Here is a 14,903-nt window from a genome sequence, read left to right on the forward strand (position 1 = left end):
TACATTTCACAGTAATGTCAAGCTACTGGCTGCTTCTGAATATCCCAGTAGTTCCCAGAGTCCTCCATGATGTCATGTGTGACCAATGAAATTGCACAAACATGGTCTGAGAAATAGGTTGACAGCATGTAAAACAATAAGCGCCAATTAGATGAAACACAGTAGATTATATCTCTTAAAGCAACACTTGCCTGCATAATAATAAGACCTGTCATGTAATACAAGTTTGTTTGTTTTTTTATTCTACTGAACTATATGTGAAGATTGAAAAACATTAATCTTCACCACCTTGTGTCTGTAGAATTAACCGAAACTCTTCCACAAATTGCAGTTTATGCCATTTAAATTCCATCCTGAGTGGCTTTAAATATTACACTGTGAAGAGAAATGAAACGGAAACACAGCAGCGCTCTCTCACAGGGGAAATTAGATGGGGCAGCAAAGATCATGGGGGAACCAAGACCTGCAACAGTCACGATACATAGCAGCTGCTCCACACAAACCCCTGAGGACCACGTTTTAATGAGTGCTCATTTCTATAATAAGTCTGTTTTAAGATGATTTAAAACCAACAGCACACGGTGATCCCTCCCACACAAACAATAGCCATCTTGTCATCCCCGATCTTCTTTAATGTCAGAGGATTTGTAATTATTTATTTGTGATTTCAAGTAATGCATTCCCATTATTATTATTTTGTAAAAAAAAAAAAAAAAAAATGTGTATCTGTTTGTGTGTGGCTAATTATGGGTGCTTGTGTGACACACTTTCCGCTAGTGGACAGGGCAGGGGAAACAAAGAATGTGAACCATTTGAAATGGTCAGGTGTTATACATTTGAAATCACTTTTCATCATCAAGTCATAATCTTTGTGCTCTTGTGAAATGCTTGAACATTTAATCTTAATTTGGTACAGCATCAACAGTTGACAGCGGTGCCAAAACTTTTGCTGTGCTGCTGACAACAGTCTTCCTCAATTGTATCACTATTTAAATCTCTTTTTGTTCCATTAATGGGAAGCAAGCACTTTCAGTACTTGCTGATCCAATATAAGCATTGTTCAGTAGGGATTTTAGACAATTATTCCGTACAGATCTATTCAACTTAGCCATATCCTAAAGATGCCTTCTTTAAATGGTTCTCTTGGGGCTAATTCACAGCATCTCTATTGGATTAAGGTCTGAGCTCTGACTGAGCCACCTCAACAGGTGGCCTTTCTCTGTTCCTGAAGCCAAATAGTAGCGAATTTACTTCCGTGTGCAGGACCGTATCCTGCTTCACCACCCAACTACTAAAGAGCTTCAGGAAGAACCTGGAGGATGGCTTGACAAGCATGGGAAGCCGAGGCAGCGGAGCAGTCCAGTGTTGAATGATGCTCCCTCCGCCATACCTCAAAGTGTGTATGACTTCATTGTGTTGGCATGCAAATCCAAAGAAAAGCCAGTTCACAATTATTTCTAATGACTTTTTCAATCAATTTCAAGCTTGCGCAGAGCTGACAGAACATTATGACCACTGACATCCTGTGGTTGGGAGCAGAGTAAGATAAATTTTTTCAAATCCAAAGTATTAAAGGCAGGGGGGGAAAGGGTAAATTTAAGGATTTGGACAAATGTCAGCGAACTGCAGCTCTTGAGGTGTTCCTCGTTTAGAGTGGTCAGTGTCACTTTACCAATCTTAAATACATACCTGCTCGTCCTTCCTAGCCTTTAGGTGACGCCCTGCTTGTTAAAGCGTTTGCTTCTTGAAGTGCGGAGGACTCACAAGCAGAGGTTTACCTCATCCAATACTTCCTTTTTGGCTTTTAGATATTATTTTTGAGATTTTTTTTTTTTTTGGGCTCAGTGTAGCAATTGGGGCTGGTTACCTACTTCAAGAACGAGTGTAGCCACAGCACTAAAAAACTCTCCATTCGTGATTAGTTTTTAGAATGTCCTTGTGAATACTAGAAACTTTGAGGGAATATTGTACTGATATATTAGTCCTGTTCAAATGACAATTCTTCATGGAATGTCAGTAGAGAAATTGGTTTTGCAGGGACACAAAGCAGCGTTATACCAGACTAGACTCTTAAATACAGTAAGTGACTAAACCTTGAGTTTGCTATCAACTCTTATTTGACTGCTTGGGGTTTCAGTAGCATAGCACTGTGAATGTTTTACTGTAGGCCACCGCTCCAAGTGTCTGTCGTTAAGGTTAACTATGAATAGGATGGATGAAATGAAGAGTAGTAGTTTCTCCAAGAGGGATCAACAAAGTATACCCAATTTATTTAGGTTCATAATCAATAAAACAGACATATTAAAGGTGCATAACGTATTTTGGGCACTAGACATGCAGATGACCTTGTTGGTCATCACATTCTTGTAATGACGAGTTCTCTGCAGTAAGTTCATAAGCTCACATTAACGCATACAAGACGGGACTATCAACTGAACTATGATTTTAACTCGATGCGTCATTTGGAAATTGTCCCTTAAACTAAAAACAGGTATTAACCAGTGAATGTCTTTGCGTTCCTGATGCATGGCCCCTGCTATTCCTCTAACATTCAGCACCGACAGTGCTAAGTACAGCAGAGAACGCGTTGGGGTTGCTCAATGCCAAATTACTTCTTATCCTTCTTTACCTTCCAGGCAGCACTAAAGCTCAATTTAAGCAACCCGACTACTGACACTGACCTTATCTATAAAATGGTATCTTCATAGTCATTCATTGCTTGGAGCCCACTTCGCTTGATCTGTCAATTAGAGAGCTTCAACACAAGCATATTTTTAACTGCTAATGATATAGGGCTACTTTATATTCCACCAGATGGGAAAATAGTCCCATAACAAAAAAAAAGGTAAGCTCCTCCTGGGTTACAAGGCTCGAACAGCTTCGATACAGTAAAGAGACTACATTTCTTATTTGGTTTGTTACCTCTTGCCTGGACACCCATACATATAAAATGACAAATACATGCCTAGAAAAAAAAATGCTGCAGCTTAATTGAATGTCTGTACAGGCAGAGTTGCAGTTTTGTAATTCTGTAGTTTATTACTGATGATGACAGGGCAGTAAATCATAACTTCTAAAAACCCATTTCATAACCAATGAACAATTACCTTGGGTTCCTACTGCTTCATGGGTACATTTAGCACTTCTTTTTTTCACAAAAGCAGTTATTCAAGAACACAGGAACACCAGCTTTGTTCAGACGAACAACTGATATAATCAAAAACGGTAACAGGCATGAAGAAGATTATATCAAGAAAAGATGTCCACATATCAAAGTGTCCTTGAACAAGACCCTGAACCCCAAATTGCTCCCAATGGATGGATTGATCGTCTTACATGGCAGTCGCCTCCATTGGTGTGTGTGTGTGTGTGTGTGTCTCTGTGTGTGTGTGTGTGTGTGTGTGTGTGTGTGTGTGTGTGTGTGTGTGTGTGTGTGTGTGTGTGTGTGTGTGTGTGTGTGTGTGTGTGTGTGTGTGTGTGTGTGTGTGTGTGTGTGTGTGTGTGTGTGTGTGTGTGTGTGTGTGTGTGTGTGTGTGTGTGAATAGTTGAATAGTTGAATAGTCCAGCACTTCGGGGAACGCTCAAGCAGTGGAAAAGCGCTAAATAGGTGAAATCCATTTAGCACAGTGTATAATGGGAGACTGGGAACTCAAACACATGCGTGGACAATGTTAAAACACCCTGAACCTCTGTTGCCCGTGTGCATCTCCAAAAATATACCGAGTCTTTTATCCACTAACTCCATTTACAAAGCAAACAACATACCACACCAGCTGACAACAAAATGCAGTGGACACTCTGAAAGTAGAGCTTTTCGTCACTCAAATAATGTAATAGATGAAGCTTGCTTGGCACTGAGAGTCATGACAAAATGCTGTTGAGGCCATGGCCTCCAAACGCATGTAATAGAAAGGAAAACGGTATTTGTAATCATTTTTTTTTCAACAATTAACAGATCACGTTTAGGGAATGTTTGTTTCACACAAACATAGAAATAGACATTCTATTATATTTTTAAATTGATTGCAAAGCCTTTATCATATCAAATGTATCTCAAGACTACAGACACACAGTCACATGATTGAAATGCAGGTATTGACTAAGAGGAAAGCTCTTAAAGTGCCCACTAAAAAGCATTCTTTGTCTGCATGTTTTGGGCATTCCTCCTGTTCCATTTTATCTGTTAATATCAAAGTCTGCAGTTCTTTAAAGTGACTGAAACCATAACCTTGAGTGTATGTTGTATATATTTTTCAGTTCATCTCGGTTTTCTCAATTTTGGTGAAATAACAAAAAAAAAAAAAAAAAGCTTGGGCAAAATGACCAAAAAAATCTTACACTTAGAAGAAAAAACCCCGCTGTCAAATTGAACAAAGCATTATTTATTTATTCTTCACAGAAAATACTCATATTTCATTTTTTCCACGAACACTTTGTCCTACTACAAAACCTCGTTGAGATATTTCGCTCTCGCTGTCACTACTTTCTTCAAAGTGATACGAAGCAATGTGGTTCACACTGCAGACACCACTGAAATCCATTACACCTGGGTGGTCTCACGTCCACTGTCACTCCATTCAGCTGAAATCGTGGCATCACCTTCGATATTCGTCATATCAGAATCGCTATTCAGTTCTGTTTTCATCAATTTGAGAAAACAATTAAAAATCTGCATGTTTTCTGAGAAATGATTAGACAAAAAAAATCCCATTTTGATTACAAAACTCAAAGGTTTTGCAAAGACGAGGCTGACTCAGGAACTGTAAGAAAAAAAAGACTGCATCGCCCAGCTTTTAGCTACAGTACATTAACTACCTGAAAGATTTATTATTAAAAAGCAAAGATGAGAATGGGACTCGGCTCGGAGCACATCACTGACCGCCCGATTCTTTATGACCTCTACTGTAGTCTCAAGTCTTCTAAAGTGTTTTTTTTTTTAAAAAGGATTTCATTTCATTCATCTCATCTTTATTAAATAACTTCAATAAATACGACATAAATAGTGTAAATAAAAACAAAACATGCCTGTTTTGATAGATGTTGTTACAATGAATTAAAGCCCATTGGAAGTCTGATTATTTCACTTTAAACGGTGCGACATTAGTTCGGAACATGCACCTTGGGGGATGAGCAGATATTTGCCATGAGCACTTAAAATGCTAAAAAAAAATTAAATGTATCTTCATGATCAACTGGAAACCTACAGTATGTTTTCTGATGGAAGCTTCCGGGCGATGACTCACTAAACTAGCATAAACTTAAAATAAACGGTCTTCTATTGAGCCACATCAAAACGTTTTTTCTCTTTAACATGAACCCTTACCTTTAAGGGATTTCCGGGAGTCAAATTAAGCCGCAGTCGAGACACGAACATAGACAGACATGAAAATCAAATGAGTCTCATTTGACAAAACGACATTTCTCTGCTGAGTAATGATATTATGACAGAGGTGCATAAAGAAAGACTGTGTATCTCACCTTTTTTTTTTTTTTTTTTTTATGACATTTTCAAAAGGTGAGCTGAGAAATACCACCCTCCTGTCTGAAAACCACACACAGACAAGCTCACAGTCTGCATACCAAGACATCCCGGGGAGGGAGTGACGGCAGTAAAGACAGGCAGACATGGGCACAGAAAAGAGGAGCACGACATCGCCAGGAGACCATGTTCACTTTGACTAACAGCCATTAAGACTGAGGTGAGGGGAAATCAGATGCCTTTTTTTTTTTTTTTCTATTTCCACATAAAAAAAGACTTAATGTTTTTCAGCTAAACAAGACTATATCACCGAACATTGATCAGTCTCAATAATTCCCCAGTGAAAAGGTCAAATTGAATTGTGCCGTCGTACTTTCCTTTTCACCATTCAGCCACTTTTTTTTTCCCCCCTTTCACTGCCCCACACCCCTCTTCTTTCACCCGCTGCACCTGAACCGTGCTCCATGCTCATACTTCTCTTTTGTTCACCTGCCCTTCCTTCCTCCACCTCCAACCCACCTCCGCACCAGCCCATGCCCTTGTCACCCCCCCACCCCCACCCCCACCCCCCGCGCCCCACAAGCCGCCTCCACCCCGCCACCCCCCTCTCGTTTCTTCCCTCGTCACTTTGACAACCATTGCACTAAACTGAAACAGTATCAAAGCCTGAAGGTGTCCCCGCAGGGATTCTGCTGAGCACCTCAGACAAATGTCGAGGAAGCCTGCTGTCTTTTGAGGACAGGTAAGTGCTGTCTGCCAAGTAGCCATGGGTGCATTTTCCTCTCCTAAACTCTATGGTTCGTAGCGTATTGTTCCTGGCTGGCGAGTCTTGAGTGAACCTTCTTTATTTATTTCACTCTCGCCCAACCCGGCTATTCAGTTGGGAAGAATTGAGCGTAAATAAATGACAAATGATCAATCAGGCATTCTACTCTCTAAGCGCCGTTTCAAATGCCGCAGTGCGGTGCCAAGAGTTTTGTTATTCTTTTTTCATTTTTTTTTTTTTTTCTTTCTTCACAGGAGTATTTTGTTTTTGCTTTTTGACATCTGTATGTTTCTCTGAGCCTGACACGCTCGGCCTTTCTCTAGCTTTCACCAGGGCTTCAGCCGTGGATTCTTCTTTTACCTCAGTGGCACACATCAAGTCCACAGAGCGACAGGAAAATGAGTGGGAGAGGGGTTCAAAAAAACACTCATTCCATCCAAAACAATAATCACTGAGGTGCCTGCAAGCGTGCCACGACATTTGTGCCTTCTGGAGACAAGATGTAGTAGAAGAAGAGTTTTTTTTCTGGTTAAGCCAAGCAACGGAGTGCTGTGTTACTGTAGGAAAAATATTCAGACAAAATACCACCCAGCATTATGTCTCCAAAGTTTTTTGTCATAGTGTGATGTTGTTCTGTATTTTTTTTTGGTTTCCATCCTAACGAGTCTTTTAGAAATTCCTATGCGCAACTAAATTAGAAAAGTCCCCTTTAATCCAAAAGAAATCAAATGAAATATAAAAGTCTAAAATGGAACAACAGGGTGTAAAACTTGATTCAATGTTTCCAAAAGTTACATTTGACACCTTTTATTCTCAACTTAAATATCTTAAACTTGGTCTGGACAAGTGAAGTAGAAGTATAGAAATCTATTTTCAACTTCTCCTCTGATTTAGCAATTCAACAGCGATCTTTGTAAAAACACAGTTAAAGGTAATGATTCCTGACTGACTTAACTGACACAGATGGTATCAACCCAAGTGGTTTTGTATTTTAAACAGAAAAGGAAATCATTGGTATTCACCTCAATGTTCAATGGCAAAGACAGAACCAAGAAACTCGTGTATTGACAGAAACACTGGCAAAGACTGTGGACCTGCTTGAGTACATGTGTATCTAAAGACACCTAAAGCGCTATAAGCAGAGCTGGGACTTTCACAAGTGGCAGTTGCAGTCTGTAGCTTACAAGTAGGGCTGGATCAGCCAAAGCCATGTCAGACAGCGATGCTTGTAAGAAAGGTGTATAAAATCCACAGTCTGTTCGGTGAACAGGAACAAAAACTAAAATGGAACTTATTGGAAATGCTGTGCATAGGTGTGTGTACAGGCAGCAAAATTATGTCTAAAAGGAAAAGTACCCCCTGGGGAGAGAGCTGAAATCTATCACAGAAGATTTTAGAAGTTTAAAACAACTTGAAGGCATCACAGTGGAAGTATCAGAAACTAACGGTGCGCAGGTAAAAGAAGCTTTCAGATCAGGGTGGCCCAAATCCCTTCGGTTCAAGTGCCACATAGTGTACACTCCCACGTTGTTCTCAGTTGAACGCCATCAGTAGATAATAGCAAACAACTGATTTAAAATAAACATTTTAAAAAAACTGCAAAAACGTTTCATTTGGTGCAAAAACATACAAGTACATCCTGAAGATATCTCCAGCACGTAATGTCTTATTTGTAACGTTAAGTCTTATAATCTCATCCTGCAGGCCGGTCTGGAGCCTCTTGTGGGACTTTTTTACTTTTTAGTTTTTTTGCCTGTGGGTCATATATTTGACAGCCCTGTTCTAAATGGTCAAAACAACAGAGGCTGCCATTGCTGCAAAGGCTACCACAACCAAAATAAAAAGCAAAACAAAACAACAACAAAAAATAAAAAGTGTAAATAACTGCACCTTGGGCACTTTTTCGATTACAACTTTTATTTCCTACAGTAAATCTAAAATTGTTTTGTTGGTTGTTTTTTTTTCTTTAATTTTCACTCCAAGTTCTCATAAAACTTATCCTTTCAAAGGTTGTTTGTATGTTTAACATGTTATTTTGGTAAATAATGCAGACTCATGTAACGTCTGATGGACACGACTGTTAAGTGTATATATCATGAGCACATACGTCTGTGTGCACTTACAGGAAAGACAGTCATTTTCCAGCTAAGCGTGAGTCTCATCTGCAGGTAATGGCCCTGCACATATACGCCTCCACGCACACACAGAAGTGAACAGCACAGTCGAAGACAAGTCTGTTCAGTGATGATAGATGTTTTACAGGCAGGGAGGTCGTTCTTCGACTCAGGGTCATCCGTCTTTTCACTGTCATGAGCCGATAGCTCGACTCTTTTTCTTTTTTTTTTTTTACTCTTCTCACCCACACGAGCTGCACCTCTGGACAGGTTCTTTGTACGTATGTGCAGAATACGGGGCTTTGCGAGGGCTCGTCAATTAGAAGATCAGACAAAGTCACAGTACAAATGAATTGAGTTGTAGTTATACACCAGCTTATGGCTAAATGTGGTACTGCATGAGCGTGTCGACGTGAATGAATGCATGCATTTAAAGAAGCAGTTAAATATTTTCACAGAGATTTCCTCTCTGCTGTCATCTCAGACTAATTACACGATGGAACAAACAGTAAACAAGGGGAAGGGTGTGAAAAATGCCCCGTTTTACTTTACTATTGTTATGCTTTGCTTCATCTGCTCCGTTCTTTTGCCTATATAGCTTTTTGACCCAAATATTTTACCCCTTCTCACTTTTCTGCACTCTGCTCTCTTTTTGATGTGGAGTTTTTTTTTTCTTTTTTTTTTTTTCTTTTTAACCGTCTATCTCTCACTCGCCCACATCCTCCATCCTTCCAACTCACACGTCTCATCTCAAAAGCAATTTCTTAGCGGCAGCATTAGAGGTGATCCATTTCACCAACCTGAAGAAGCCAATTACCTGACTCTTTATGACTTTCATTATTTTGCCTCTCATGCAGTGTTTTTATTCCCAGGTCGTTGACTCCCAGCAATGACACATACCTGCACACACCCACGTGTGTGTGTGTGTGTGTGTGTGTGTGTGTGTGTGTGTGTGTGTGTGTGTGTGTGTGTGTGTGTGTGTGTGTGTGTGCGTGTGTGTGTACACAAATCCGATAAACAATAAGCACGAGGGGGCACCAACTAAAAACACACACACACACTGAGATGCCTGGATTTACATAATGTTCAGCTAGTGTGTGAAGTGATGAATAATGACTGATAGTTGAACACATTATGTGGGATTCAAGTACATTATCTTCAGCAGCGGTGGGGAGCGATGGGCTGCACCCATGTCAATCAGCTATATAAAGACGGCATTGTCTCAGGAATAATAATAGTAAAGGACACTTTAACACCGAGAGACAGCAAGAAAGACAGCAAGTCCCTTCTGCCAACTTTTTCCTCATTAATTTCTTTTGCCGACAACAAGGAACATATTTATGGTGCTGATTGATTATATTGGCGACCACGACTCCATGTGCGTAATACAGACATCTGTTAGTCATGTGTGCTCCCGTGCTCGCGAGACACACACACACACACACACACACACACACACACACACACACACACACACACACACACACACACACACACACACACACACACACACACACACACACACACACACACACACACACACACACACACACACACACACACACACACACACACACACACACACACACACACACACACACACACACACACACACACACACACACACACACACACACACACACACACACACACACACACAGCTGGGAGAGAATGATCACCGTCATTTGTCACTCCTTCTTTCCACCTGACAGACACAGTGTACTCATCTACATTCAGCACCTGAGGCTACGGATGTTTAATGCCGCCATTAAACTCATCTCCGACATAAAGTGCATCTGTGACTAAAGAGTGAGCACAAGCCAAGCTCCAGGCACTGAATCTAATGGTGAATTGAACTCTTCAGACACAGGATTGGAGAGAATATAAAACTATGTAATGTGGCAGTGGTAACTTTCCGATTAACCCGACTGTCCTTTTTCGCTTCCCTTTGAACCAACGCTTGTTTTTCAGGAAAAGCTTAACCTGTCTCCTTCTCACTTTATTCTTGCCTTTTTGACTCCCTCCGACTATAAATCCTTTTTGGGCTATCCACACATCAACCACATTGGCATCTGTGACTTCAACCCATAAGAAAAGCTGAGTCACTAGCTTTCATCATATAGGGGGAGTAACCATAGGGAATGATCTGAATAAACTTCTACTAATTACGATCACAACTTTTTGTTGCTTGGAGAAATCTATTTAATATAGCTCCTGTGTGTCCCATTACTATTTCCTATTTCAGAGAGTATTGCCAAGCCACATTGAACACATTTTTATCTTGTCTTTTTATTCTGTATTAAAGCCTCACAGTGGTACTCAAAGTCGAACAATTTCACTTTTTAGCATGAAAGCCCTGCTGCGGATTCTAAAAGTCCACGACCAAGATTTACTGCCCCGGGGAATGAGACACGCGATACTCTACGGAGTTTATATTGTTATGCATGCACTAAAGGATTTCTTCTGCTGGTCTTAAATGAGCCACACATTTTAAAGTAACTCCGTCCGTTTGAGATTTCAAACCGAACACAGAATAAAAACTCAGAATGCCACAGGTGACAACAAAGCAGAAGGAAAAAAAAAAGCAACCATCGGTTGACTGAGGAGGATTTTTTTCAAACTCAAGTCAACAAATCCACTTTAAAAATGCTAATTTTCCACCCAAAGGGAATTATTATTTGGAGGACATTTTAATGTTTATCTATTCGGTTCATTACTTAAGGACATGATAATTTTGTGCTATTTATTCTATTGATAAAGGACCAGAATTTCAATGACTGCATAATTGCATTGTGATTGTGTTTGTTCAAGAAGAAAAAAAAAGCCTTATTATGCCGCCGCTGTCCCTGCAGCCATGAAAAGTTAAACATGCAAAATCTCAGGTAAGGCTTGAAAACAAAAGTTTATGGTGACACCTTGAAAATCTAAAGGAGGCATTTGATAAAGTATCCTTGGGCTAAGATAATACTATGCATCAGAGATAGCAACGGGTATGATAAAGCTGTCAATGGGTGACACAAAGCTCACTTTTAGAAGTCGGTTTTTCTTAAGTGGCTGGCTTTGAGGGAACACATTTCAGGGGAATGTGAACTGAAGCAGTAAATTCCCAGTCCAAGATATGTTTTTCATAAGCTGACAAACACGGCTAATGTTTAACAATGAGAGGCCGTAACAACCAAATAAATTTCAGCGTTGGCTCCCTTCTTTTCATCTAATATCCTCTTGTCACTGTCAGCGTGCCTAATTTCCTCTCAGAAATCCAAATGCATTGTTGAAGATGAGTCATTATTCTGATCTGTTGTTATTTTGTAGTGGCATTGTTGTCACTGCCATGACAAAATAATAGCACCAAGCAACAAAACTTTCCATTACTGACTCATAACGAGGAAATTATTTAAATGCCAATTATCTTGCTTGTGTGGTTGTATTGTGACAAGATACACAACAAAGCCTGAACCGTGTCGTGTTTATACTTGATAGTCTTGTTGACATAAATAAATGTTTACCAATTTTCCCCTTTAATAATTCTGGATCTTATCTTTACAGTGGCTTTTTTTATTTTTATTTTTTCATAAAATCACCTTCATGTGCTTTGGTTCTGATAAAAGGTATAAAAAAGCAGATTTCTATTTCATTAAAAGCTGTTTCAATGGTAACGCTCAAGAGTATGATGTATTAATTAGATATTATGCATTTGGGGAGCTGCACTGATGATAAAGAGATTTTTGGCGATGATTCTGTCAGCTACCTGTGATTTATTTTGCCCACTTAAGTTGAAATAATTTCTAAGTCTGAGACAGTCCCAAAGCTCTAAAGCAGAGTGTAAAGCCAACCTTTTACATACCGTACCACAAATCACAGAACAAATGTGTTCAATCTCAATACTAAACGACATTCGATTCTTCAGGGGGTTTTTCTACATGCTTGAACTGACATGCAGTACGTTTCATCTACCAAGGAAAGTATAAGCTATTAAGGGTCCTGATACAAAGTCTTTTTCTTCAAGGAAATATGATGTTGACAGCAAGTGAGACCAAACATCAGTAAGAAAAAGATACATGAGGAGCAAATCCAAGTGATATTAATACCAAATAGTTATCAAAAACATATTCTGTGTTGTCCATACTAGGATGAGCACATACAATGGTGCCTCATAGCGAGAGGTCCAAAATAAGTTCTGGGCTCTGGGTCTTTCTCCATGGAGTTTGCATGTTCTCCTTGTGTGCATGTGCCTTCTCTCCAGTTCCTCTGGTGTTCTCTCGCAGCCCAAAGACATGCCAGTTGGATTAATAACTCTGAAAAAGCAATAAACTCTCTGGAAAATATTTCAAAGCATCGCAGCTGAGTGTAAATTGTAGCCTTTAACCATTGTGCTATATAGACGGTGATCAAATCTCAGCATGTTGCAACTAAAGAAATGGTGAACGTACCATGCACTGTGGTCCAAAAACAAACAAGAGACGAGCTATAGAGCCGAGAGCCAGACAATGCAGAGAAAGCCAGAAACAAAAGAATTATTTAAATAGCCTTCAAAGCGGCAAAATGATGCTCAAGTTTCGGAAAGCAAAGCGCTAATGCCATATGCCTTCTAATCTGTTCACACAAGACCAACAGTGAGTAGCACTTCAATAAAGCCTTTCTAAACACACACAGACCTCGCTAATGGAACGCAAAGGAATGTCTTATTTATTGCCAATCTTGTGTTTTTCTCCACATTATAAATCACAAGCACATGCTCCTGCTCAAACCAAGGGTAAAAAAAAAAAAAAGTGAAAGCCAACACTAATTAGTCTTCCTGTGTTGAACATTTAATAAACCCGTCCGGGCGATACGAATTTGAGTCTCGACAACGACTCACAAAAGCACTATGCAACACAACAAAGGCACTCTACAGAATTTTTGCCATGTTTAGAGTTTTACGACAGTTATAAATTTGGAAATGTCTTCGCGTGCAGCTTTGACTTTTCCTGTGGGGCCTCTTAGAAGCACATACTGTGAGGAAGAAAAAAAAAACCACTTCAGTGAGATAAACATTTGAGGGATTGCACATTTTTAATTCACGTGAAAACGGACCACAAATTACAGATTAATACAGAATAAAAGAATGAGCTATGTCACGGCTTGTTCGACTAACCAATTCAGCTCCATTATATGCAGGCAAACCGAAGGAGGGAGGCAGTGTTCCCACTGTACCTCCTGTGTGTGTGTCTGTGTATGTGAAACATGCTGCAGTGCATTTTATCTGTCCCCAGCTCCACTCCGAGGCTCAGCTGGATTTTTCATGTCCGTCTATTTTTATAAACGCGCATGTGCACATACGTGCATGTGAGTAAACGTATAAGTCGGTGACACACTGTAGAACGGCAAGGGTGTGGGTGTTTATGTGTGTTACTCTTCTGCCGAGTATACCCAGTCACACGGGATTACGCAACATAATAACCATGCTTTATGAATCATTTTAACATTAAACAAATTTGTTTCTCTGTTTGTTTGTATGTGTGCATGAGAGCAAATTCTATATAATCACAGATTATAAGTCTCTATGGAAGACTGCAGGCCAACTGAGACTATATTAGTGTGTACAAATGAAGCCCGAACGTGAGCGCTGGTTGTCTTTTCGAATTACGAGACACTTTCTCCACGCCTGTCCTCGCTCCTCGGCAGTGTCTTAATACCCAGTAGACTGAAGTTACACAGCTGTGAGCATACCGTCTCTCCTACACTTAACTGCCGCTATCTATGCAGCATTTAACTTAAAAGAGCAAGCTAATTCCGTTTTCACTTCTCCTCTTCTTTTTTTTTTTTCTTCTAACGTGTAAAAGGCACAACACAAGCTAATGCAGAGAGAGAGAGAAAAAAATATTAATACCCTTAACTACAACTGAGGGTCACATGTAATTAATTTGTCACTGAGAAATGGGACCCGTCCACAAATGTTGACATTTTCCTAATAAGCCTCATTATGCAAATGAAAAATCATGTGAATGTTTTAACAGCACATTAAGTCAGAAGTCAAGATATGGTAATTGAGACTGTCACAACTGTCCACTGCACACTGACAAGATGAAGATGCCTTTGAGTGTTCGTATCGTCCCTGCTCACGCTACCTGTCTTCAGCCGAATAGCAATCAACAGCAATATAAACAGGATAGAAAATGCGAAGGAAAAAAAAAAAAAAAAAAAAAAAGGAGAGAGGAGAGTGAGAACACTCAACAGGCAGACCACCGTTACCATAACAACAGGCAAGCTATATCCCCGACTGTCAAAATTTAATTTCCTCTGCGTGCTTTTGCATAGGAGAGATGAAGGAGGATTCAATTTCTTAACAGAACACAGGAGTTAAAGCTACACCACACACACATTCATTGGTCTAATGCGCCTTCTGCTCCTCTTCCACCAACCAGAAAGAAACAATATGCAGTTATTACCTCCATCAAGCAAAATATGCTATTACTGTTGTTTGTTTTGGAGTTTTCTTGTCTGGAGAATACTAACGGCGAGATCACATCATAAAACTTTAACGTACGGTTCAACATGGGTAAAA

The 14,903-nt window shown here is 39.8% G+C and overlaps 1 protein-coding gene across 1 annotated transcript in view; it reads right to left on the reverse strand.

The window, feature by feature from the left end:
* ccser1 (coiled-coil serine-rich protein 1) overlaps nt 1-14,903 on the reverse strand; it is a 127,636-nt gene that overhangs the window by 80,538 nt on the left and 32,195 nt on the right. The gene's annotated exons all lie outside the window — the stretch shown is intronic.

This window comes from Lipophrys pholis (genome assembly GCF_963383615.2).
Source record: "Lipophrys pholis genome assembly, chromosome: 7".
Taxonomy (NCBI): Eukaryota; Metazoa; Chordata; class Actinopteri; order Blenniiformes; family Blenniidae; genus Lipophrys; species Lipophrys pholis.